The sequence below is a fragment of the Sceloporus undulatus genome, chromosome 1 (assembly GCF_019175285.1).
Source record: "Sceloporus undulatus isolate JIND9_A2432 ecotype Alabama chromosome 1, SceUnd_v1.1, whole genome shotgun sequence".
Classification (NCBI taxonomy): Eukaryota; Metazoa; Chordata; class Lepidosauria; order Squamata; family Phrynosomatidae; genus Sceloporus; species Sceloporus undulatus.
In genome coordinates this window covers 239,789,671-239,815,192 of record NC_056522.1, presented here as the reverse complement: position 1 = coordinate 239,815,192, position 25,522 = coordinate 239,789,671, and the positions used below count along the sequence as shown (strand labels likewise).

Here is a 25,522-nt window from a genome sequence, read left to right as displayed (position 1 = left end):
AAAAAGGTTGCCTACCCCTGATCTAGAAGCCATACAAAGGAATAGCACCTACTTGCCAATATCCTTCCAGACTGTTCTGTGATACTTAACATTCAGATACTTAAACTCCTTAGGATTTTAATACCCCAAAACATCTCTCCCTATATAAACCTGCCTGCTTGAAGACTGAATCCCACTTGTGGGGACAATACATTGTCTGAGGACACAGGAAAGAACCATCTCTGTTGTGGCATCTCAGTTATGAAATGCCCTCCCCTTAGAGGCCTGATTGGTCATCTGAGTACTTAATAAAACATATGTTTTGTTGCTAAAGCCTTCAGAGTCTAATTATTTTATAGTTTGTATATATTAATGGTTTTGATTTAATTTTTTTTAACAGATAGTATACCTTGCTTGTTGGATAGTGTACTATGTTTCTAGAATGTAAATTATTTTTACAGAAATATTTAGGTTTAGGATATAAATATTTGATTTAAATTAAATTAAACTAACATCAAATTTAAATTCACACAGATATAGTTAGGGCTTTTTGTAATTTCAGAAATACTCTCACCAAAATATGTTTGACAGGATATTATACTGTAACAGTTACTGAACTGATGAAAACTACCTGATCAGAGCAAGCATTTATGAAATCTGTTGAATTTCCTCATGTTATCAGTCATGCTTTATTGTTTTGGAGGCTTTTATTGTTGCACATGTCTTTCTGATGAGCTGCATGTTTCATTATATATTTTAAACCTGTATTTATATCTTTTGGCCACCTTTGGAGATATTAGATGGGCTAGAAAATGATAAAGATAAATAAATATGCAACTAAGTCCATTTTACTACCCCTTCTCCTCCCCAAGGCAATGATCCCAGTTTACCCTGGGACCAAAGCCACCTTCCTTATGAACTCTACAGCACTTTTCCCTACAGCATTACAAAACTTTTCATGAAATGGGTGGACATCTTTGCATAAAACATAAGTTGACACAAGGCCTTGCTTTCTAGCCTGCGTATCTGAGACGGTTCCTTAGATACCAGTGAAAGCCTAAAGACAGGTCTTGGCTCCGCAAACTCCTCTCTTTGTGACACTTTTTCACAAAGTAAGAAAAGACACTTTTTGCAACAGCAGTGATGAGAAATGGAAAGATATTGTTGTCATGCTGGGTAACATGCCAAACCAGCTGGAGACAATGTCATATATTTGGGATTGGGGGTGGGGACACAGCAACACAGTGTTGCCTGCTACTTAATAGGCAGCCAGATTAAAACTGATGACTGAATGAGATCCAAGGGTGTGTTCTGCACATAAATCACACTCATGTTATACTTGGCTAGAATGGATGAGGTAAGCTTGGGGAGAGCCCTTTTCTTCTGCAAACCTGATTAACAGAACTATTAAAATACCACTGAGACAAACATTTGTGGAGCAGAAAGAAAATCTGCCAACAGCTGCCAAATAAATAAATCCACAAAAACATGAATCAAATAATGATTCTCCCCCTCCTTCCTCCCTCTAAATGTTTCCTTAGTAAAGCATTAATTTGTTTCTCCTTGTGGCTGTTTGATGTTGAAAGAATTAAACCTCCAAAGATGATTATGTGCAAATTAACTAGTCAGATATGCCAAAGGTGATCAGATGTGACGGTGGATGCATAATATTGTATGTATGTAAGAGAGACAGTCTCTGTGTGTGTAATGAGTAATAACAATATTAATAGAGAAATTGTCCTGTCAAATCAAGCATAGCGTTAATAATAAGCCAATGTATATGACAGTAAAAACTGTCATTTCCACAGCTATTAATGTAAATTGAACATTGGTAGCAGTCACTGGCAACAGAATATAAATCACACTTCATTATATTTCAAAATATAAGTGTCAAATAACTCCCTTACCCCTACCACCACCTTCGTCTCTCATTAGGAACCTTCCCCCCTGTCAAACAACTTCACTTGGATTCTGTCATTCTGCTGTAGACAACTTCCAATGAACTGATGATAAGTGACAATTTCATGCTATTAAAACACTGCTAATCTGCTTATGGTACTGAGGAAACATAACCACCCAACAAAAACAATATTCCTATGTACCTGAAGCGCAAACCAAAAGATTGGGTTTTTTTGTGGGAGAGGGGAGCAATGGAAGGCATCAGTTTCATGAAACTATATCTTTTCAGATGGGAAAAAGTGAGGTCCAGTCAAATTAAGGCACCCACCTGCAAGATGCTGCCACATAATTCCAGACTTGTTACATCAAATGTGAAGCAGTAAGCAAGAGAAAATTTGAGCCACAATAAAACAACACTATGGAAGACAGTAAAAGTTGGGACTGAGCAATAACCTTACAGCATTCAGCAGTGAAGCTTCTGATATCTTCTTTTATCTCATGCCTCTAAGCAGGTTACTAAAATGGGGGTCCATATTTCTTAAAGAGAAAAATAATCCATCATAGGCCTCTGCCCATCAGTTTCACTATGAGGCAGCTTTCTCCAGAAAAAAAGAACCAACCTAATATTTTTGTTATTGTTTCCTATGAACACATTTACAAATGTGATCATATGGTCACTCTGCTCCTCCATCCAGAGTTTAATAGGCAAGTAAGTAGATGGTTCATATGTAACAAAAACGTAACACAATTTCAGGGGAACACAGAATGATCCACAGATGCATTAATAATATGCCATTGGAAGCTACAATCCAAAGAAGTTACTTTTCCAAGTTTGACAAGAGTATGCTCAGCAACACAGGTTAGAAGTGTTTAACGTTCTGTGTATCAATCAAGACTGCTGTAGATTCAAAGGGAGTTTTCCCACCAGCCCTGTGGATATGTTGGAGGTTCCTGATGTGTCCCTGATGGATACACTGCACACACATATACATCCACTCTTCTATGGGTTTCCTGCAGGGAAATACTGTCATAACTCTGGAAAATTTGATTATTACTTTAATGTGTGACACAGATCTTAAATATCTTTAGTTCCAATATGAGCAAAGCCATACCCACAATATAAATAAAATATAAGTACAGGAAATACTCAATATAATTACTTTGAGATCTATTGTGTTTATAGGCTGTCACAGAAAAAGGTCTGGACAACCCGGTTTATTGGATGGGCGATACCTATACGAGAGGAAACAACCTAGATACCGAAACAAAGCAAAATAAAAATATGTCCCTACTGAAACAAAGGGAGGCATCTACATTAATCAGTGCAGAGAGTCTTTCAAACCAATATGAAGGAATATAAGTTTCTGAAGTAGCAGCAGCTCACCTGGTGTTTTAAACCAAGCTGTCTATCAGGAATCAAACAGTAAATAAACATTTGGAAAGTGCTCCTCTGAGAGTGGCATTTTTAAGTCTTCAGTCACAGGATCCATTGAAAAGAAAAATTGCTTCTGTGCATTGGGACAAAGCTTTCCCTTCTGAGAACTTTATAAAAAGAATAAATGGAGATAATCTCTTTACAAGATGTATCCATATGGAAATTCATTACTGTGGCGTGTTTGTTTGTTTCTTAATACTTCAAGGTAGTTCTGAAAGTGAGACTAGAGGTCAATACCAAATAACCTATACAACAAATCTTTTTTGGTGTGCTTACTTTAGAGCTGTGGCACTTTAAGATTAAAAATACACAAGATTGTTTCACATGTTACACAACTAAGTATGCATCTAATAATAAAGTGTAGACTCAAAACAGAAACATTGAAACACATTGTCAAGCATGTGTACCATACAGGAACATTCATTTAAAAAAAATAAGATTGGCTGCAACTGTTAGTTGAATCTACACATTCTGACAAACCCAGGATTGCTGCCAATATAATGTGTGAATCATCCTTTTGAAAATGAGGTTGCCTAAGACTACTGGCCCATCTAGTTCAGGGCTACCTACATTAACTGGAAGCAGCTTTCCAGTCTCTTCCAGTTCTACCTGGAGTTGTCAGATATTGAACCTGGACCTTATGCATGCAACAAATGTGATTTATCGCTCCCCTTTTCACAGGAGGCATTGCTCATGGCACTTCACTCTGTGATTTTAGGCAGGGGTCTTTCACATTCCTTTCTATATAGTTCTTCTTTATCTGGAGATGCCAGGGTTAAACCTTGGAATGCCTGTATGCCACACAGAGCTAACATCCACAACTGAAATAATATCATATTAATAGTCAAATCTATCTAGTCTCTATCAGGGGTCAATTCCAGATATTCAAAAGAAAATCTCTGTTTGATATCACAATAAAATTAGTCAAGTTGCTACTGTTCTCATAAGACATGAAGCACTATGATCAAGAATCAGAATCCCAGTGTCACCGGGCCCCGTGTTCCCTCTGGGGGAGGGGGTGGAGGTCCCATGGGTTCCATGACAAAAGGACGAAAGCGGGGTGATGCTGCAACAACTTTTAATGGAACACAACTAGAACAGGCCCGAGGGCAACAACAATAGGTAAGTTTCTTCACTGCTCTTCCTCAAAACATCAAGCTCAAAGTCTCCCTCTGGGTATAAAGTCCGGCCCAGGTTGCTCCACCCTTTGGACTTTACAGTTCACCCAGGTCAGCGTTCTCTTGGGCGTTCAGTATCTCGCGACGTGCCCGTCCCAAGGCTTCCCGAGCTGTTGAGGCACTCCTTCCCCGGATATCCCACAACAGGTGGGGCCCTGGATGAAGCACAGGGCAGGCTAGATAAGGCTCGGGGTCCGAGCCTGTGGGATGGGGTGGCCACCAACTTTCCACCAGGGGTCGGCCCTCCACTCTTCTTCCCGGGCCAGCTGTATGGCCCCGGAAGTGCCGCTGGTTAATCTCGGCCATCAAGGCTTCACTCACCCGAGCTTCTATCCCGGCCTCGAAGCCCGTCTGCTCCCACTCGCGCAGCGTCTCCAGCGGTCTCCCTGCCTCCTCCTTTCCCCCCCCTCCTTCCCCCAGCATCTCTCCTTTTCTTTCCCTTGACCCCGCCCCCTCCTCCATCTCCACCCGAGGCCCAGCTGCTTCGCCCTTAGCCGGCCCTCCTTCTTCCCTCGGGGTTTCTCCAGGGTCCTCAAGGGCGTCGTCTTCCACGGTGGGATCCCAACCCAACTGATCTCCCTCCTCCACCCTCTGACACCCAGGTCAGACAATTGTCAGGCTATGGAGATGCCTGAAACAAAAACAGGTATGCACTCTCCCTGTTCGCCACAGATATAATATATGATGTAACTATGCCAGTTGAAGAAACACCAGAACCCGGGGGGGGGGGATGTGACTCAATTGATGGACATTTTGGAAAGTCTGTAATCTGTATTTTCTTAAAAACTAAATTGCCAAAGCTATTAACATTTTTAAAAAATGAACTAGAAGAAAAAAAATCTCTCAACAACAACTAATATTTAGATTTACACTGAGAACATCCTGTATTTTATGTTGAGCAAAGGTGAAATCTTCAAAGGACATGAAATGGGAATACTTTTCTTCTATAAACAAAAATATCAGATGAGAGGGGATTAAAAAGGAGGACTCAGATGTATGAGGAAATATCTGACAATTTCAGTGGTGTAATGGTTTGAGCACGGAACTACAACCCTGGAGGCCAGAGTTTAAACCCCACTCAGCCATGGGAACCCACTGGATGACCTTGGGCAGGTTGCACACTCTTAGCTTCACAGAAAGGCAAAAGCAACCCACCCCCCTAAAAAAATCTTGCCAAGAAAACTGCATGAAAAGTTTGCCTCAGAGTTGCCATACATCAGAAATAACTTAAAGGTACACAACAACAATTTTGACATGACTGAAGATTTTCCGCAATGGGACTACAATTCGTGCTCTTAATGAGTTTACCTTTCAGGATTCCAAAGTAGAATCCTATGGGGCACTTCTCTGGCTTCAGATTATATTGGTTAATCTGCAATAGAGTTTAAATAGGCTGCTGTGATAAATCAAGAATTAGAAGAAACTCTTAAAACTTGGACTTTTTCCTTTCCTTTCATAAAACCATCCAAGTTGATCGATGTTACAAAATAAAGTTGATTCAATTCTTCTGAAGAGCACTGGTAAGGAAACTATTATATTTTAAACAGATTTTCTTTAACACTATCAATTAATAATACATCCATTTTGCCACAGACTTTAGTGGATTTGCATTCTTCTCTGAAAAAAATGTGAGACATTGACCACGACTATGCAGCAGGAGAAGGGAGACAGAGTGTAAAGAAGAGCAAACAGCTGTACAATAAAGTGGAACTTCAGTCCTGTAAGTACTGGTTCCAAACCAGACTTTTTCTCCAAAGATTATTTTCAACCATTGGAGCACCTGAGGTTTCTGTACTGTTGCAACAAAATATCAGCAGTGGGTCAGTTACTATGAGAGGGATTTATATAAACACAAGCTAAACAATCCACAAATAGCTGCCTTTGTCCCGGCAAATTTCGCTTCCCTTGAGCTCAGTTATTTGGAATTCCACTCTTTTGTAAAAAGGACTGAATCATACAGAGAACTCCATTGTGGAGTAAAAGTGCATTTTCTATGGCTGAGAGGCATTCTCCTTTCAGCTCATGGAAGACTAACATTGTTAATGCTAATGAGGGACATAGATGTGCCCTGGGAGATGAACATACTGTACATATTCCCTGAAGAAGTTTTGGCATGAAAGTATCCCAAAAACAAAGTAATGTCTGAATTATGGGTGTCTTTAGTTATGTTAGTGACTTCAGCCAGAGTCCAGCAGACATGAAAAATGAAAAGATATTGATTTGTGCGTTTGACAAAGTGCCCATCGGAGTACCCATCAAACTACCAAAAGCTCACATTGTTTCTCTCTCTCTTTTTCCCTCGGTACTATCAGGAAGATTATGCTGTACTCTTCAGTGCCTGAATAGAATGTAATCAAGATGAGTAGAGGAATGAGTGACAGCTAGAATGGAAAACAATTTTCAAACAGCTGCTGGAGTAATTTAGAAGTTTAGGACAAAAATTCTGATCCCTGGAGTAAAGATGAAGAAGACAGAGTTACTTTGCTTTGACATCAGTAGCTAAAAGTGAGAACTAGTCTTTCATGTCATTTCAGGTCAAATCCTTTCCTTTTATTTTCTTATTGATATCTCTGCATCAGGATTACACATCCATAGTCTCAGCTTTACAAGAGATCAGAATCTTCAGAAATGTCCTTTTTTTAAGGCTAATCTTTTTCTAGAAGACAGCCAGCTAAAACCTTTGATGTTTGATCTTGGGTTTTGCCTTTTGTTTTTTCTCATTCACTCCTAGGTTTGATGGATCCTGCTGCTCTGTCTTTCTGGATCACCATAAAGCACACCTGACAGTATACAGCAGAGGTGGGCCTTCTGCAGCTCTCCAGATGTTGTTGGAATGCAACTCCCAGCAACCATAATTAACCCATCCCATGATGAGCCCATTGGGCTATCATATGTGAAGCTATCCGATTTATACCAGGACCAAGATACACACAAAAAGTCACTGGAGTAAGGAAGTTTGTTAGTCAGGCAAGGGTCCAGCCCAAACAGTAAACCTTCACAGCAGTTTCTGTCCAGGAGAGCCCAATGGCCAACTGGATGATCAGGGCAATGCAAGGTCTATTACATTGCCAGGAATAAGCTCCAAGCAGCACTTCCATATTAAGGTCTTGGTTGTAGCCCAAGCAGTGTCACACATATATACCTCCCTGCTTTCTTACTGAAAGACCATGTTAGGAGGTATATAAAGAGATGCCTTATACATAGTCAGACCACTAGTCCATCTAGCTTAGTACGTTGGCTCTGGTTGCCAGTGACTCTCCAGGGTTTTAAGTAAGATTCTTTCCAAGACCTATTTGGAGATCCCAGGAATTCCCTGGATAGTCTCCCATTTTTATACTATCCAACCAGGTGGTACAATAACACATTCCATCCTTCAGCACAGTTGACACCCAAGTAATGTAACCTAATTTTGTGAATTTCATACCATATGAATGGGTTATACTTCAATAAATTTATGAAGGAAATAGGCAAGAGTTTATGATTCTGGCTTGATAATAAACCATAGTTTAAAGAGGGTGATAACTGATTGAGGCAGTTGTCAGTTTTTGACCTGGTGTCCCCCTCCTCATGAGCTTCATCATTCCAAGATTCTGTGTCCTCCACAGTGTCACTTTGTTAATAACTGAAAGTGATAGGGCTCCGAAGATACAGGAAGTAAACTGTCACATTTGCAGCCAGTTTGGGGGCAAAAAGTTGCCTGAAAATTGGAATGATTTTTTGATTAGTTTTTTTTAAAAATAATATTTAAGGGGCTTTTGGCTCACTGAAGAGCTTCAGGGACTGCAAAAATGCAGCTTGCTACACTCTACCCGCCCTGGTTGAATATAACTACAGTTTGTCATTGTCTGATGTAACAATAAACCAGTTACTGAAAAGCAGGAAATAAATGCTTCCAGTCCCTTCCTCACAACTGGGCCAGGGAAGAAGAGGTGTAAAGAAAGCACATAAACTCAAAATCTCACAGCATTTTGTTGGTGTTATCTTGAAGCAAGGTTACAGCATTATGTCCAAAATGGCCTTGTGTAAATCATCAGAGCATCTTCCAGTTTCTAAAAAGTCAAGAAGGATTAAGGAAAAAATGTGCTAGAAAATATGTATCCTCTCCAGTGATAAATGTTGGTCTTCTGTAGAACACTGGTCATCAAAACTCCAGAGCTTTAGCGCAAAAAGGACTATGTCAATGATGGGGAACATACAGTGCTCCAGATGTTGCCCAGCTGCAGTCCATGAACATCCAGAGACTCACACATTTCCCAGCCTTGGTCTGTAACATGTGAACAAAAGATGGCTAGTGCCTTTGAGTGACTGACTGACACGCAAAAGGATACTACCGATGGAAAATGGAAAATGGTGTATTGACTGAAGCACATAAATAGTCTGTTGTGGCAATGCAGACAACATTGTTTCTGTATGTATTTTCATTTAAGAAGCTGTAAATCACATTCTTTCTCTGTTTACTCCCCTTCATGATTCTTACATATTTTCTTCTTGTTTATGACAAAATGATCTATCCAACTGTCAAACTGATATATACATTAAGTCAAACAAAGTATACTGTGGTCTCCCATAAGTATACAGTAATATCTTCTGGCACAACATACAGGCTATTTACAACACATAGGGATAAAGACCCCTTTGTAGCATTACATATGTAAAACTGACTTTACCCAATAACGTTACCATTAATACTTCTCAAACTTCAAAAGTCACAGGACTTGGGCAGTTGAGAAACATCCAAATGAAGCACATGGGATGCCCCTTGTACTTAGTTCGGAAACTTCAGTTAGTGCAGAACATGGCAGCCAGGTTGGTTTCTGGAAAATCCAGAAGCAATCACATAACACCTATTTTTAAATCGCTCCACTGCTGCCCATTAGTTTTTGGGCACAGTACAAGTGTTGGTTATGACCTTTAAAGCCCTAAATGGCTTGGATCCAACCTATCTTCGGGACCGCCTCCTTCCGTTTGTATAATCCACCCCACACACATAGGCTGCAGCCTATGAAAACTAGGCTGTCTGCAACCACCTAGAGAACCTTTTCGGCAACCACTCCTAGATAATGGAACGGCCTGCCGGAAGAGATCCATCACATTACCAGTTTAAACAGCTTTTAAAAAGCTGTTGAGATGGATCTCTTCTGGGCGGCCTTTCCTGAATAGATAACCAACCACCAAAATCGGAACCCATTACCACTCCGAATCATCTATAGCCATTGTTAGAACTATTTATCTTGTTTATTTTCAGGTATGTTTTAAATTGTGAATTGTTTAATTGTTATTTTAGGGGGGGAAGGATTCTGGGATATGAGCTTGTACTATTTTAACTTGTAAGTCACCCGGTTGTCCTGGACAGAGAGGCGGGATATAAACATTTATATATATATTTATTTATTTTATGTCTGGTTTGAGATATGGCAAACTGCCTAAGTATTAGTGCTCAGATGGTATCAGTCCAAACAAGTACACTATGTATTTGACCAACTCTTCCTCCCATATAAACAAAATTAACACTACATAGTTCTTCAATTCATAACAAGGGAACACAGCAATAGCAATAGCATTTACATTTCTATACCACTTAACAGTGAACTCAGGACTCTCTAAGCAGCTTACAATCTGTAAACCAACTGCCCCCAACAAGTTGGGTACTCAGGTCTGTATCTAGGGACACAATCCCAAGTGCTCCTCTCCTGGGACTATGAGAAAACACGTACTCAATATTTGAACCTTTAAAATAGTCTTTCTTTGGGCCGGAACAGATGGGCAGGAAAAGTGGATCAATTCTGCTTTATCAAAACCCCACTGCCCACACAATCCACTCCCAAGTCAGGCCGATTACACCATGCTGCTGGCTAATTTTTTTTGTTGTTGTTGCATCCCCACCAGACATGAGCACTATGTCACAAACACAATATCTGTGACCAAGTACCTCCCATGTCCATCCAGATGGCATCCATTTGCATGTCCACCCCTTTAATCAGCCACATAGTCGCATGTGCAATCCTCCGCCAGTTCAGGGCTGCATCAGTGTGCGACTGATACATTGACAAAGCACAACCATGGAGCCTCCCCCTCACATGCCCCCTTCACACCACTGGACAGTCTGGTTTGTGTATGGTGTGATTACACTCATGTCAGAGCGTTTATATGGGATAGTGAAGATTCGCATTATCCGCCTTTAGTCGAACTATCCTGGTGTCCTTTTTTTTGTTTTGTTTTTTTTTGCCCTGGAGCACAGCTTTGGTCCAGCTTCAAAGCGGCTGGAAACTGGTTTATTTTGGCCATCTATTTCATCCCTTTTTCTTCCTCTACACCTTTAGATTATCCTCCCTCTGAAGCACAAAGCACTTAAAGCATGCAATATCAGGCTGGAACAAAGACAAAGTGAACTGAGCTTGGGTTATTGGGGGCTTACTTATATATACTTCAGCACTAGACTGGAGTGAAAACTTCTCAACAACTTGTTTCTGGTCCTGCCCAACAGCCAATACTTGAATTCTATTGGTGGGTGTTTCCACCATTGCCAGAGTCTACAATATGCACATGGGCTTCTAGGAAATAGAAACCCAATCAGTGCCATTACTAGCCTGGCTCCAGCTCCCTCCTGGCTCCCGAACTGCAAACTCACCTCTCAATAAGTCAGGAAGTGTGCATTTGGCTAAGTTCCTATAGTCAGATTCACAACAACAATATCATCCTCCAGTATGAAATTTTTCTGGAGGATGCCTCTGCCATTACATTTATGTAGGGACTTAGCCAGATCCTTCTCCAATGCCCTTCACTCTTCACTGGCCACTAAATGGACAATGGACAATGGGAGGAGCGGAAGGAAGGTGAGTCCTGCAGAGCTATTGTTTGTTGCAGCAGATAGTGAATTTCTTTTTCTGAAACAGGGGTGAGCAACTATGTGGGCACCAGAGACCAATTCCTCCCTCAGAACCTGTTGAGACACCTGCTTCCTTCAAGCACACACCAAGATGAAATGCCTTCATTTTCTTCTGGAGCCACTGTCAAAATGGTGTTCGAATATGCCACTTTTACTTCCCATCATCATTTTGAGAGATGGGGGTACATCTCCAGTAGACGGTCTCAAAGTGGTAACAGGAAGCGTTGTGTCTCTTCCTGTTCCCATTTTCAGAGTAGCTACAGAAAAAAATGGGGGTATTTGGGGTTGCAGGAGTTTTTATGTGTCTTGGTGAGAGATAAATATTTCCTGAGAAATCACACCAATTTTATTTTTTAATTGGATGGCCGGGGGGCTTTGGGGGAATGGTGGGAGGCTTCAGGGGCTGCAAAAGTTGGGCCCAGTGGCCTCGTGCAACCAGAGTGCTACACTTTGCCCACCTTTGCTCTGCAACAACAAAAGTTTAATATGGGAGCATAACTTTCAGTTACAGTTGTGTATGTCACTAGCTGGATGACAGCTAATATATTCCCATCTGACAGATAAACATATATTAACCCACTCAAAAACTAAGCAAGTTGGCAGCTATGTAATCTAATTTGCATCCCCAGGAAATCTCACTAATTAGGTATTAGAGGAGACATGGGTTTGGGTTTTAAAAAAAAAGACGGAAAAAACATAAACTGGATAATTACAACATAAAGGAATGAATACATTTTGTTTGCTTATAATTTTTGTAATCTTGATAAAATTATTGATCCATTACCTTTCCTTATATGTCTGTGGTTTTTATATTTACACTGTAAAGCTTTACACTTGAGATCACACTCAGCCCAGAAAATGGACTTGGATTCATTTCCAAACAAATCTCAAGTACCTAAAAAAATGTATCTAAAAAGTATAATGATCCCATTCTCACTGGTGAAGAAAAACATGAGATGAGATTCAGATACAGATTTGTAACAATTGTTACAAACAGGTGACATAACCAAACCTATTTGGCTTTCAACAGGCCAAAACATTTTATTTAGTGTTGTTGTCCAAAACTTTAAAAAGCAAATAAATAAGAATGGTATTCCACAGGAAAATAATCAGAGCACAACATTACCTGTTTTGGACAATTAATTTGCTAGCTCATAATGATTCAATATAATATAAATTCAACATCGTCTTTCTCAACATTCTTCTGTAGATCAAAATACGGGGGGGGGGGGGAATCTACATGCATAAAGGAACACTTTTTAATCTGTTTTTTTTAAACCCAAGTTACAGACACCAGTTTATGCTTGAAGAGAGCCAAGGATATATCCACCTAAGTTATAGCCTCTAAAGCAGTGCTTCTTAAGCTCTCCGATATGCAGAACTGATGTATTTCCACCTCCCAATGTGCAAGGGAGCAATGTCACATTTGTGCCTGTTGGCTACAATTGTTTCTTTCTTTCCTGGAAGATTTCCAGGGACCATGGTTCATGGGGTACCACTTTGAGCAGCACTGCCCAAAATTGGACTCTCTGTATTGACAGGGTTTTCTTGTTCTTGTTAACTGCCCTTGAGTTGATCTTGACTCATGGTAAACCCATGGATGAGACATCTGCAAGACTCCCTGATCTCTACTGCTCTGCTTAGTTCCTGTAAATTCATACCCGTGATCTCCTTAATAGAGTCCATCCATCTAGCATGTGGCCTTCCTCTCTTTTTGCTTCTCTCCACCTGTCCTAACATTATTGTCTTTTCCAGTGAGTCTTTCCTTCTCAAGATGTGTCCCAAGTACACCAGCCTCAGTTTAATCATCTTGGCTTCCAGGGAGATTTCCAGCTTGATCTGTTCAAAGACCCATTTGTTTGTCTTTTTGGCTGTCCACGAATCCTTAGCACTCTCCTCTAGCACCACATCTCAAATGAGTTTATTTTCTTCCTATCCACTTTCTTCATTGTTGAGTTCTCTTATCCATACACAGTAAAGTGTGCCTGTACTGTACGTGGGCTTGTTGTACAGGGGCTCAAGGTTACGTGGATGTCAAGCCCTAATACAATGAAGAGGGCATGCATCCATGCCTTGAACCGCACCGTACAATGCTGGGGAGTACCTCATTTCAAGAAATGGGGCTTGAGTATGTGCATGATTTGCCTTATGCAGGGGGTTCCAGAACAGATCCCCTGTGTAATGCAAGGGTGAACTGTAAAAGAAAATACTATGGATTATGCACTTCTAAATTTAGTGCTCAGTTGTATGCCTTTACATTTTAGGATCTTTTCTAGTTCTTTCATAGCTGCCCTCCCCATTCTTAGTCTTCTTATGATTTCTTGACTGCAGTCCCTGTTCTGATCAATGTTTGATCCCAGGCAGGAGAACTCTTTGACTATTTCTATTTCCTCATTGTCTAGCTTGAATTTGTGTAGATTCTCTGTAGGTATTATTTTTTTTTTTATTTTCCTTAGTAGTTGTTCTAAATCTGTGATGTTTTCTGCTAATAGTATGTTGTCATCTGTGTATCTTAGATTTCTTCCTATTTTCACCTTTTCTTTTCAGTCCTCCACAAGTCTGACCACCATAGATTGCCACACCACATATTTAGTGGCAGTGTGTGCCCCCAGCACTGAATAATATGAGACGCGACCATCTATGGGGTGAGGAGGTCAAGAACTGAACCCCCACAGATGGGGAGGTTCCACTATAACTGGTGGTCTATTTCAGAGTCCAACTTAAGGAAGTTTGCATATCACTATGGTTATTTTTAAAGCCAGCATAAAGTAATGGTTTGGGTGTTGGACTTGGACTATGGAAACCAGGGTTTAAATTCCCACTCATCCATGGAAAACCATGGATGACTTTGAGCATGTCAAATGCTCTTAGCCTCAGAGGAAGGCAAAGGCAAAAAACTCTCTAAACATATCTTGCCAAGAAAATGTTGTTCAGTTTAGAGTGAGAAATTACTTGAGGGAACACAATAAGTGATTCTTTGTGTTTTGGAAGAAACAACAACTTGGAAAACATTTTTGTTGACTTGCAGCCCAATCCTTAGGGTTTTTGCCTTACATGGTAAGGCCTATCAAACCACATTATCTACACAAAGTAGATAATGAAAGAAACTACACAGGTGAGGGAAAAAATGGAAATACACTGAACAAACAAACAAAATATTTAACTAACCAATGTAAAAAGGCTTTACATAAGAGTATCTGTTGAGAGTATCACAGCTTTAAAAATGCTCCTGTCAAAATACTCCTTTTGTGGCCAAATTACAAGTATTCTTTACATCCCTATTCTAAATACATATGTTTCCAGAGTATTTACAAATCACAACTATCTTAGTATGCTTAACCCCCCTTAGTTCACTATGCAATTGTATATTTATTTTTAAAAGAATATCTTGTGGTTTAACTTGTGTACTGCTTTCTCTGTTCAGTAAGATTCCTATGAGATGCTAAGACACTGCAGGAAGATGTGCTATTTAGGCAAAATGCATTTGGAATGACATCTTGTGCTGTTCAGATATCTCCTTCTTACCACTGTATTGGAGAAAAACTGCTGTCGTGGTATAATATATGCCAAGCAGAACAATTTGTTGTTATTATTGTTTAGGGCTGCCTATCATCTATTTCACACCCATCTGGGAGCCTCCCACTTGCCATGAAGCAGAAAAAGAAAAGCGGCTGGTGGATCAACTATGAAATTATTGATTCATTGATTTAATATCCTGCTTTTCTTCTAGGAGGAAGACATAAAAGAAATAAAAAGATTTTTGTAGAGCTGAACAAAGATGTTAAAAATGTAACAGAAGTGATAAAGGCACCAAAGCAATGCCTCTAAGAAGAAAAATTACAATGTTTGGAGCTGTTTGGCTTAGGGAAAGGGGGGAATAATTGGACATATGACAGAAATGCAGGCTATGGAAAAACACTCTCATAATACTAAAACCTGAAAGTCATGCAATAAAAAGAATGGTGGAAGATTCAAAACAGATAAAAGGAAGTACTTCTTCACACCACATGGTCTTGACTACCACAAGATGCAGTGCTTTAAAAATAGACTGGAAAAATTCAGAGGATGGAACTACCTATAACTACTAGTAACAGTTAACAGAGAGACTATGCTTCATCTCCTATGTGTAGGTTTCTCAGTCGCATGAGACTGTGTATTACTAATCCAAGACCTCTTCTTGAGTTTTCTGCAGAAGTTATATATAGAACACTTATAAACTCTTATTCTCCCCTACTTTGCAGTCTGTAAGGAAACTGCTTCCTTCTGAGGAAATTAGTCACAGTAATTTCCACACAAATGCTGTAATTCCCAAAGATAAGGGCAAGAACTTGAAAGAACCTGGGGGAAGGAGGAGTTTTCTAACATCAGACGCCAACTACAGACAGATTAAGTGAAATTTAGAGGTCTTCTTCTACCCCTTCCTCGTTGTGGAATAGTCATCCTAAAATGCGTGAATGTAGGCTAGTCTGAATAAAGATCTGACAAGACTAGGGGTTCACCCCCATTTTCCCAGGCCCATCAGACATATTTTCCTCTTTCTTTAAATTAAGGATATTTCAATTAAATACTGATACCCAAAGCAGTGTGGTTATATTTACAAAACACAAAAATAAATAATAACAGTTTGACACTACAGCACTTGCCTAACCCTATGAAATGCATGAGGTTGCTGTAAGTCAACACACACACACACCATCTTTTTAACCCTTCATCGAGTATATTGTATGTCTGCTTTATTCTTTATTATTTCAGTGAAATCAATTGTGTATAGGTTTACAGCTCTGGTCTTTTATGCCTTTTTTTAACTAAAGCTCTTTCTCCTTTTACATATTCTGCATTGTCAAAACAAATCTTTCAAATATGTTATCGGTAAACAAATGAAACGAGGTGGGGAAATCATCATCCAATGGTGGTATTTAATTGTTGCACAAGCAAGAATTTAATCAAGAGAAAATGCATAAATTCTTCAGGGTTTGAACTTCACAAGGTGTTTTGCTGCCACAAGAGAGCTGTGGGTGTTTGATCTTAATAAGAAAGAACATTTCCCTATCTGGGAGTTTAAGGGAAATGATTCAAACAAATTTGCATTCCCTTCAGAGCCTTCTGAGAGTCACTTTGGCAGCTTATCTTTGGAGGGCATCAGTCTGGCTCTCAGACAAGCCTTCAGTGAGTACACTTACAAGTCATTGATTCTCCACTCATTCTGTGACAGGCTGCAATAACCTACCACAATCTCTGAAAAAATGGACATTTTGGAATGCTGCAAACTAAGAAGAAACGGGGCTTAACACTATAGCTTGCAATACGATTATCATAATAAACACAAAATGTGTGAGAATTTACAAAGACTGCTACAGTCCAATTGTAAGATGTTGCCAAAGAGTGTGTGATTACAAACCGCCATTGCAAGAAATCACATTAAGAAGCTCATTTACACCTCAGAAATATTTTGATATATGCTCCCTCTCTCAATATGAAACAACTAACCTAAAGTTTGGAAGGCATGCATTCCTTATCCTTATGCTACTGGTGAATAATAATACTGGAGGGTGACATTGGCTTGAAGCATCGAGTAGTAAACTATCCAATCCAGGCTGAAGTCCTATACACTGGTACGACATCAACATCTTCTGTGAATACAGAGTGTCTTATTTACATATTATTTTACATGCAGTATTGATTAACAACAAGTGGGGAAGTGTATTTGACACAACTGTCAGCTAGATTTTCCAGCTTTTGGTATGCAATATTGTATACAGAGCAAGCCACAGTTCCTCTTCTGTTTAATTTGTATGGTGTTAGGTATCATGGCATCCACAATATCTCCTCCTCCTATCTCCCTAACCCCCAAACTCAGGTCAAGTTCCCCTTTCCTCAGTCACTGACATTTGGAAACAAAGCATCCAAACCAGCGCATACAAATTTTCCACGTTTAAATATTCTATTTGTTTCTAATTAGCTCACCTGAATACATTCAACATTTATTTAACATATTTTGCTTCATTTACAACCAAGCTTACAGAGACAATTTGTAACATATTTAAAGTACAAAAATAAAGCAAGTCATACTAATAATGACCAAAACACAAAATGGAATCCCTTATCCAAAATGATTGCAACCAGACTTTTTTGGATTTTGGATTTTCAAATTTTGGAATACAGTACTTGCATATATATAATGAGATATCTTGGAGATGGGACCCATGTCTAAATATGAAATTTATTTATGTTTCGTATACATCTTATACACATAGTTTGAAGCTAATTATATAATGATAATAATAATATTAGTAATTTTGTGCATGAAACAGTTTGTCTACACTGAACCATCAGAAAGCAAAGGTGTCACTATCTCAGTTACACATATGGACAATTTTGGATTTTGGAATATTTCAGATTTTGGAATTCCAGACAAGGGAGACTCAACCTGCAGCATAAAACATCAAAAATGTAATTTGTTGCTCAAAAACTGCTAAATTAACAGCTGTGTCTATACTTAGCATCTCAAAACCATTAGGTACTGTAGGTAGAAAGCAAATTGGGAGGGAATCACAATGAGTAGCTACAGCTTCCAAGACAGTCCTACCTCTGATAGCTCTCTCCTTCGCTTCAGAATATGGGAGAAATCAAAGCTCAGTCTTCAAGAAAAACCTCAAGAAGAAGACAGCAAAGCTAATACACAAAAAAGGCCTTATTTTGAGACATGCTGTCTACCTGGCCATCCTAGACAAAATGCCTCATTCTGAGAAAGGACTCATCTAGAATTAAGCAGTGACAGACAGAAGAGGTGGAGTACAGTTAAAGAAAGGGAACAAGCCTCAGTGCTGTCTCCTTGTTGATGTCCTCATCTTCCTCAATAGTTGTTCCAGGGTCTTTTCAACTTGAATTTAGGCCCATGTTTTTATACAGCTATGTTTACCACTGCCTTAAGGAGGCCTGTTGATTATTTTATGCTGCATTGTGAGATACACTTCCCGTTTCCACTGGAGCTGGCATTCCACACCACATCATTCAGAACCCTTAGTTATGTGTTTCTTTTTACTAATATTACTCATAAATCATCATTCCTGTATATCTCTGGCTGTAATGGCAATAGCTGTGACATAAACATCTACCAAAATTAAAATTATACCTTTTAATTACAATAACATATGCAAAGCCTAAATGTATCTACCACATGTCCTCGTACAGTTAAAGTGAAAATTTGGTAAGATGTGATGTTTTCAAATAAAATTTTAAAAGAATTTTAAACATTTAAATTTTAAAATTTAATTTCTAAAAAACTGTGGCCTCTCCTTTCTCCTCCTCCCACCGAGCCTTGCCCCATTCACACCATCTTTTCCACTGAGCACCAGAATTTTAAATGGATGGAGGCAATCTCTACAGCCTTTAGGGTGTCAGCTGGTACAGCCTGCACCCCAACCTGACACCCCTGCTGATTACCTTACAGCTTTTCCTAAACGTCTTGGAAACAATGAGAGGCAATTCACCCTTTTTGGTCAGAAAAGAGGCACTCCTGGAGTCTGTAAGTTTAGGAGTGTGAAAAGGAAGCAATTTGCCACCTTGCAAACAGTGGGTGTCTGCAGTCACTGCATCAGAAGACATGTGGGAAGAAAAGAAAGTCTTTCCATCTGGCCTTGGCTGGCCTTTACTCCTGTGGAGAGGTTGCTGTTCCCTACAGAAACTGTGGCGCTGTGCTGGTGGTGGCTGCAAGATCAGATCCAACTGCTTCCATGCTATTTAAGATCTATATTCCATTTAACATCTATATGAGACTGCTAGCAGCAGCCATTAAGAGTCCTGGGGCTGGGTGCGCTGATGACAGCTCTACGTCTTGTCATCAGCACCAGTTGGGTGGGCTGTGGAGGTGCTAGAGCAGTGCCTGGATGCTGTGATGAAGGAGGGTGAATAAACTGAAGCAGAATCCAAGTAACATAGAGACTCTATGGATTACTGGTTCTCATATCCAGGAACTGGGTTGGTTACCTGTTCTGGATATGTTGCACTCCCCATGAAAGAGCAGGTATGTGGTCTGGGAATACTCCTAGATCCTGGATCACTGGAGGTCCAGATAGACTCCGTGGCTCAGAGTGCTTGGAAGCAACTCCAGCTGGTCTGTCAGCTAGAGCCTTTCTTGGAAAGAGATAACTTAGCTAAAAGACTCTGTGCACTGTTAACTTCCAGCTTAGACTACTGTAATGCACTCCATGTTGGGCTGCCCTTGAATGTGACTGGGAAACTATAGTTAGTGCAGAATGCAGCAGCTAGACCACTCACAGGGATTTCTTTCAGATCTTATATAACTAGAGATGTGAAGGCCCAGAAAGGAGGAAAATTGATTATTGAATGTTTTATTTTAGCATGATGAATAAATCTTTAAGACAAGGTGTTTATATATTCTCCAAATTATTTCTAAAATCTATGTACAGTATCAAATTATTCTAATTTCTTTGCAAGGACAAGCAAGTCCTAGGTTACAAACTGAATACTCCAATGGAAAAGCAAGATGCATTTCTTCCTTTAGAGGACATTGAAGGAATCTGGTTTATGTTTGGAAACACACAAAATAAACTTAAGTGTGAAAGGGTATAGAAACTTCTTTCAATCTGGTTTAACCTTTGGTTTTTAGAAATCCACAGTGTGGGCAGGGCCAGAATTCCCTGGGCTCCGGTCTGGTTTCTCACTTCCATGGCGCTCTCAATAACATACAAAGCAAGTGGTGCAGTGCAACAAACTTTAATAACAGAAATGAGTTATCTCACAGAAGTGTCAACTTTAACACAAAGTACAGCAACAAGCCTGGAGTTACTTCACTCAAACACATAGAATACACTTTGTAGCTTAGGGCCTTCAACCACCCTTTTTGCTTCCCTCAGCATCTGCCTTCTTGACTAGCTTTGGGCCCAATCTGTGCTCCCAGCACTGCCCCTTCATATCCCACCATGTGCCTTCTAGATTCTCAGGGTTGCCCCTCGGGAAATAGGGACACCAACAGTCCTTCTTGACCTTCAGGTCCCTATTGTAACAATGGTCCTTTAATACTACCATACTGCAGAGCCCAGCAGGAGCTCATCTGCATCCGTACTGCAGGGGTGCTGGCCACCCATCCCATTTGAGGTTCCAAGTCAACTGTGCTTTCCCTCTCACCTCCACACACTCCCTTCTTCTGCAACCACCCTCCCAGCCACCTCTCCCTTTCTTCTTATAGTCTCTCTGCCCCACCCTCCTAGGGCCTCGCCCCTTTCTCCTTCTCCAGGCTCTCTCTCAGCTGTTTCCCATCTTCCAGATTGTTCTGTAGCCTTTTCTAATCTCTCTTCCTCTTCCTCTTCTCCAGCAACCCTCCCCTGCCTTCCCACCTGGTTACAAACAGTAACTTTGATGATGATGATGATGATGACAAACATAGCAAGGCAGAAGCAGAGTCTGAAACTGATACTGATAACCAGGGCTGCATCTGTACTGTAGAAATAATGTTGTTTGATACCACTTTAACTGGCATGGCTCATTGCTATGGAATTCTGGGAACTGTCATTTTATGAGACATTTAGCCTTCTTTGTCAGAGAGCTCTGATGCCACAAGAAACTACAATTCCCAGAATTTCCTAGCATTGAGCCATGATAGTTAGAATAGTCTCAAACTGGAGTATTTCTGCAGTGCAGATGCAGCATAAAGCTCAGAAAATGAGTGATTAAATTCCATGCCTTCTCATTGAATCTTAGGCCCTCCTCCCTTTCACACACTTTCCCCCACTCAATTATTTTTATGAAAATGGATGTTTCATGTCTAGTTGATACTGTGGTAAGTAAATACAAATAATTGTCTTTGTTACTTATGTTGGCCGTTTCTTCTGGTGTTTATTTTATTTATTTATTTATTTTGCCTGCTCTACATAAACTAGCAAAACCAAAGAGTTCTGTACAGTTCAGGAGATTGTTACTCCATTTGTTACAAATAAAAATCAAAAAAATAATGAGTAAATTCCATTTGTAGTAATTGTTTGAATACACTCTATATTAAAAAACCAATTGTGATAATTTTATGCCAATTCAAATTGTATATAATCATGTTTTATATTCTTAAAATAACAGAGTGACTTTCAATCTGTAAAAAGTGCTAATGTTGCATTTTTTCAATTTTTTCAAAAATTTCCATGTTAGACGGGGAGGTTTTTTCCCCATGCTTCAAAATTTCTGGAAATTTCACATCCAGTGTTGCCAATTTCTGGTGAATTCCCCAGAATCCAGGGAATTTAATTAATCTTTTCCAGGGATTTTGACGGAATATTCCTGTAAATATTGGGGAATTCCAGGGATTTTGGTAAAACCTTCCAGCAAATATCTCCGAGGCTTGTTGGCAACACTGTTCACATCTGTACATATAACAACTGCTCTGAAGGTATTGTGCTGGCTGCCAATGCATTTCCATTCTGAATACATGGTATTGGCAATAACATTTAAAGTTCTAAATGGGTTAGGGTCTTCATACTTGAGAGAGTACCTTTCTATATATTTATATGTCTGCCCTAGATTTGAGATCTATTGGACGACCCTCTTCTGTGTCCCAACATTAGGGCAAATACATTATGTGTGGGCACAGAAGAGGGCCTTCTCTACGGGTGGCACCCCTTTTGTAGAATTCCCTTTCTCTGGAATCATGGCTTGGCCCTAATAGAATCATTTCAGCTCCAAGTGAAAATCTGGCTTTTTTTTTTATTAAAGGCTTCAAACCAAATTAAATTTATCCAGACAGCACCTGTTTCATAGTTATACTATTCAAAATTGTTCTGGCTGGTTTTAAACAGTCTGTTTTTAAATTGAAAGCTATTTAATATAATTTTAATCTTTTAAACTTGTGTAATTATTTATTTTTCATAAGTTGATTTCTTTGTAAGCTGCCCTGAGAGCTTCAGATAAAGGGTGGGATAAAAAAAGGTTTAATAAATAAATAAAAATCAACAACCTTATGGGGACACATGTAACACCAAGGATATACTTTGCCCAACCCTAGGTTCAAGTTGTATTAGTATTTGATAATTTTTGATTGACAATCCTATGTATATGGACTGTGCCATTTCAACTCAGGTATTGACTGAAATGGCCCAGTGTTTCTCTATATTCCCCAAATGCCAATGAGTATAACAAATAAGCCTATTGAGGGAAAGCTAGGTTGGAGCTCCTTTCCCTGTTAGGTAATTTTCTACATGAATTAATTATTTTTATGGAAGAACATTCAATTCTGTGAACCTCCTCCATGTGCCATGAAGTGGTAAAGCTTGTTAACATGCTTTATTATTAATGTGTGTGTACCTTTAAGTCACTTGTCGATTTATGGTGACCCTATCAATTTCATAGGGTTTTCTTAGGCAAGGAAGACTCAGAGGTGGTTTCTCCAGTTCCATCCTCTAAATATAGCCTACAGTACTGGTATTCATTAGCAGTCTCCCATCCAAGTACTAAGCAAAGTTGACCCAGCTTAGCTTCCAAAATCAGATGGGATTTGATGTCTTTAGACAGTTAGAAAGCAACTACATTTTCCTACATACTGTAAAGTTACTGAAAGACAGGAGAGTTCCTGCCCCAGAGGCTCATCATCTCACAGAAAGAAAGAAACAGAAAAGGAAAAAGGACTGGGAAGGAAATAGAAAGGAAAAAACTGGAACAGTACCTCTATCTCCAGCCTACAGATGGGGCCAAGTTACTCTCCTCCTTGAAATTACTCTTTTCTGGAGAGGCAAGGGAGTAGCTTCTCAATGGACCTTAGTCCTGCATGGATGGACCTGACAACATGGAAAAAAGAATTGGCCAGAATACCTAGGGAATACCCCAGCCAGCATGGCAGCTCGAAACGTCTAAGCTAGAATAGAGCCACAACATTCCTCAAAATGAGATCCAACCTCATGCCTTCTTTTCTAACCATAAGTACCTCACTTAAAATCTACATTAAGCCACAGCAGGACTGAGGCAGGCTTCAAACAGTTTATCAGCCCCCTAGTCACTTCTTAGTTCAAGGAGGATATAGACCAAATGAGCCATGCAAATCAATTAGAGATGCTTCCTCTGTATCCAGAACCTTTTCATTCAGGTTTTTAGTACATCTGTTGCTGTAGGGACTGAAAATTCATTCAGCCGATAACCTTAATAACTCTGAAGATAATGTTAGCGCTCATCAGACCAATGATCTCCACTTTACTATCCCCCAAAACACATGTTTACCAGCAGTGTCATAAGGACTTTTAAAATCTATTGGAACGGCATTCCTTCTAAACTAGTAGTTAAGCAGCATTCTTGCTTTAGTTCAGTTTCTACTGAAGCGTCAGAACAATGATGGTGAGAATGCTCATGCACATTATAAAAGCCTCTCCTTAGCCCTCTCTTCCATCACCATACCCACAAGTTTTACATTTCTATGGCTTTTCACAGAGTTTGATTATAAAGGTTCTTCCTCAGCACCACTTCGTTCAATGTATTTGAGGAAATAGACAGTCTATGAAAGTTCATGCTACAATTTCTTTCCCTCGGTTAGTCTCAAAGAAGCGTCCCTTTGCAAACAAGATCCCTTTGCATACTGATATTTGAGATGAACCCAGTAATGTTTCTGAATTCTTTCTTTTCTATGTTCACAATGATGTGAATAAAACATATTTAGAATAGAAGCTCAAACATAATTTCAGTCTAAGTTATAAGTGTACCTTTTTGTTCACTAATCTAAACCCAATGGGTGACCCTGGGTAAGTCACACTTTCTCTGCCTCAAAGGAATCAAAAGCAAACCCCCTCTGAACAAATCTTGCCAAAAGAAATCCACGATAGCTTTGCATTAGAGTTGCCAAAAATCAGAAATGACTCAAGGCATACAACAATACTCTAAATGGCTGGTATCTTGCATTCTGTAATGGCACTGGAGAAAGCAAATTCCTAACATTTAACCAGATGAGACTGTTTTTATTTAAAAAGTAAAGTGGTCCTATATTATGTAGACTAGCTGGGAGGCATTAAAAGAGTTGCTTCTCCGCGCCCAGATGCTCGCTCACCTGCATGAAATTCTTTGTTACCTGCGGCTACATAAGTTAAGTTGTTGAACACAAGGCTGACAGAATGAAGAGTCACTAAGAGAAATTATCAGCAGCTTCCCAGTTTAAATTAGAAAGGGAGCCAATCTCATAACAGAGTTAAATATTTTGTGTTGTGCACAGTTGTAAAGATTTGGGGCATGATCAAGGTCAAGCACACATCTCACTGAAGCAATTTTCCAAGCTGTCACTTCTCAAGAAAAAATACTGGCAGTATTGCATTAGCACTACCTCTCATTGATTAAATGTTTGCATTTCTCTAAGTCATGATCTTTCTGGGATATCAGAGGTAGACACCACAGACACAGGCAAACACACTGAGCATTCATCCAAAAGAAACTGGACAGAAACTGCCCGTTCATTTTAACACAAGGCAAAGCAACAGTCAAGATCAGATTAAATCATTTCCTCTGCTCCTTCTCTGTCCAAAAAGAAAGAGAGAAAGAAAAGAAGGAAGGAAGGAAGGAAGGAAGGAAGGAAGGAAGAAAGAAAAGGCTTGGCAGATTGGCCAGATGCAAAAGGAAGAAAGTTAACATTTGTGCAGAAGAAAGAATTCTGGCAAATGTAGCTATGTTGACCACAAGCTGTAGTTTAACACACCAAGTAGGCACTTAGTTAAGGAAGATTTTAATGTCACAGATGTAGTCTTACCCACACCTCAGTAGATGAAGTTGATGTGCTCCTGGGCATTACTTCTTTAACAAAAAATTGGATACTAGAAGCATAAATAACATGGAAATGATAGGGATAGGTTCCTATACTACAAAGAAGAGTAATTCAACATGTTTCTACAAACTTTTTATCCAGTAAGGTCAGGTAAGCCTTGCATAAGCATGCAAATACGTTTTGAACCTCCAAGAAACCAGATGAAGGCTTCTTCCAAAATGTAGCCAAGGATGATTTTTTTTTCTTTCACTAGCTTTACTTTCTTCTGATTTCCATTTAGTGACCAAACTTACACATCTATAATACATTAACATGCTGACGGGCAGAGGTGAAGCAGGGTTATCTACTCCCTGCTTTTGTCTCTGTTTTACTGAATCCATCAGAGATTCTTGAAACAAATGCTGTTTACC

At 39.6% G+C, this 25,522-nt stretch overlaps 2 protein-coding genes across 3 annotated transcripts in view; one reads left to right on the top strand and one right to left on the bottom strand.

Moving 5' to 3' along the window:
- SEC22A (SEC22 homolog A, vesicle trafficking protein) overlaps window positions 1-25,522 on the top strand; it is a 1,054,631-nt gene that overhangs the window by 520,506 nt on the left and 508,603 nt on the right. The gene's annotated exons all lie outside the window — the stretch shown is intronic.
- The window catches only part of SEMA5B (semaphorin 5B), a 558,977-nt gene that overhangs the window by 392,428 nt on the left and 141,027 nt on the right, over window positions 1-25,522 (bottom strand).